The following is a 2,916-nucleotide window of genomic DNA, read 5'->3' on the forward strand; positions in this document are numbered from 1 at the left end:
CATTCCCCCCCCCCATTTCTTCTCTGGGGCCTGACTTGGTGCCACCAAGATTCCTTTGTTGTGTTTTGCAGGCATTTGGACTTTGGACCAGGTCATCCATCACATCCTCAAAGGAAAAATCGCTGGTGCTTTGAACTTGGAGGTACCTGCCCTGTGTCTGTCCACGCGCCCTCCCCCCCCACCCCCATGCCGGGCTGGGTGCTGCACCTTCACCCAGCATTTCCCCCAAAGAACCAGCTGAACTTCTCCAGGGGGCCGGGTGTTCCTTCCTTCCCACCAAGACGGTCTGTCCCTCCTCCAGCCACACATCCTGGTGTTTGAAAAGTTTAAATGATGGGGCCACCGTGCACCCTCCGGGTCCCGGTCGGCCTGCCCTGTCCTCAGATACGTTGCACTCTTGGATCTTGGGGTGAGGAGGCCCCGGCGCCCACAGCTGCCGCCTCGCCCCCGGCTCACCTCTCAGAGGACACAGACTTCTCTGCGCGTCCCGTGTCTGGAGCTTCCGTGGGGTTGAGGCCGCCCCACGTCTCCTCCGGACCCGCGCACAGGGCAGCACGTGGTGCCCTGTGGTTCTGAAGCATGGAGGGGCCCGGCGCTGGGTCTTCCTGGCATTCCAGAGTAGGATCGGGGAGCCATCACCTTGAATACATGTTGGCACGATTCATGCGTTTGGGTGTCGATCCCTCCGTGTGGCCACCGTCCCCAGCCCTGCCCTGCGAGGCCAGGAGCCGCCGTGGTGTGCTGGCCCCCGCGAACCCCACTGTCCTGAGCGGCTCCTGCTCCTCCTTGCCTCCTCGTGCAGGGAGCGCCTGGGCGCTGTGCTCCGGATGTTCTTGCCGCACCTCTCTCCGGTGCCGGTGCTGTGTTGCTTAGAGAGACCCTCAGTTCAAGGTCAGGAAGGGGAGTGAGGTTTGACAGGAAAGGTAGAGGCTCTCTTCTAATTGTTCTCCACTCCCCAGGGCTGGCGTTGCCCTTCATGTCCGTGAACAGGGACCCCACTGTTCCTTTATTTAAAAAAATGTTTAAGGGGGCGCCTGGGTGGCTCAGTCGGCTGACTTCGGCTCAGGTCATGATCTCACAGTTTGTGGGTTTGAGCCCCACGTCGGGCTCTGTGCTGACAGCTCAGAGCCTGGAGCCTGTTTCAGTCTTTGTGTCTTCCTCTCTCTCTGACCCTTCCCTGCTCGCGCTGTCTCTCTCTCTCTCAGAAATAAATAAAAACATTAAAAAAAGTTTTTAATAATAAAAAATTAAAAAATGTTTAAGCAGGATCCATGCCCAGCGTGGAGCTTGATGCCGGGCTTGAACTCATGACCCTGAGATCTAGACCTGAGCTGAGATCAAAGTTGGATGCTCAATGGACTGAGCCACCCAGGCGCCACTGCACTGTTACATTAAATAATTTCATTTAGTGGGGCGCCTGGGTGGCTCAGTCCGTTAAGCATCTGACTCTCTTGGTTTTTGCTCAGGTCACAATGTTATGGTTTGTGGGCTCAAGCCCTGTGTCGGGCTCTGCGCTGACAGCATGGAGCCTGCTTGGGATTCTCTATCTGCCCCTCCCTTGCTTGTGCTCACGCTCTTTCTTAGAATACATAAATAGACTTTAAAAAGATAAATAAGGGGCGCCTGGGTGGCTTGGTTAAGCGTCCGACTTTCGCTTAGGTCATGATCTCGCGGTTCGTGGGTTCGGGCCCCGCGTCGGGCTCTGTGCTGACTGCCAGCTCCAGAGCCTGGAGCCTGTTTCAGTCTGTGACGCCCTCTCTCTCTGACCCTCCCCTGCTCATGCTGTCTCTCTCTCCTAGAAAAAAAAAAAAAAAATTAAAAAAAAATAAATAAAAAAAATAAAAAGATAAACAAGGGGGCGCCTGGGTGGCTCAGTCGGTTAAGCATCTGACTTCGGCTCAGATCATGATCTCACGGTTTGTGCTGACAGCGCAGAGCCTGGAGCTGCTTCAGATTCTGTCTCCCTCTCTCTGCCCCTCCCCTGCTCACGCCCTGTCTTTCTCTGTCTCTCAATAGAAAGATAAATACTTTTATCAGCAGGGCCCACAGCTGGTGGAGCCTGTGACCCTTGATTCTAGGGTTGTGAGTTTCAGCCCCATGTTGGGTATGGATATTGCTTAAGTATTTACAAATAATAAGTAGTTTTATTAAAGCCAAACTATTTAAATAATTTTATTTGTTTCATCCTTTGGTAGAGGAAAAAAATACATTACAAAATACATCATACAGAAGACAGTTCACAGTACACGTCACTAGAAACAGTCCACACTCCAGCCAGGGCTGGTGCAGGGTTCACGCGCTCTGCCGTGTCTCTCCCTGCACCCCCACCCGGGGACCTTCCGCGTGTCAGTACCCAGGTCAGGTGGGTGTGGGCCATCAGAGCGGCACCGGTTGGAGCCAGCAGCCTCTCCCCAGCCGCCGAGGGACTTCGAATCCATAAGAGGAGCCGGAGAACGGCCAGGGGCGCCCATGAGGCAGGGCGGGGTGTCCGGAAGCACAGACTCAGGAGGGCCCGGCCAGGTCTGCAGGCAGGCCGCTCTGCAAGGCCGCCTCGGCCCCGGGCCAGTGTGCAGGCCGCCCCGACCCGCGGTTCCCTGGGTGGGGACCTGGGCACAGAGCGAGCCCCCGGAAGCTGACCCTTCCAGCAGGACCCGGTAGGCGAGCGGCCTCGGACAACCTGGCATTCTCCAGTCCGACAGGGTGCCTCGGGCTGGGCCCCGGTGAAGCATGGTCCCGGGCACACTCACTGGGAGCTGGCGCGGCCACCTTCCCCAGGGCGGGGGGCCAGGGCGCGCCTCGTCCCCCACGCCTTTGATTCATTTGAAAGCAATTCTCTGAAGTGGCCTCTTAAGTCTTTTTCTTAGACACTTGGAAACATCTGTGACCAGGGAAGAAAAGTCCTAAGAATCAAGTTGA

Source organism: Crocuta crocuta, unplaced genomic scaffold, assembly GCF_008692635.1.
Source record: "Crocuta crocuta isolate KB4526 unplaced genomic scaffold, BGI_CrCroc_1.0 scaffold528, whole genome shotgun sequence".
Lineage (NCBI taxonomy): Eukaryota > Metazoa > Chordata > Mammalia > Carnivora > Hyaenidae > Crocuta > Crocuta crocuta.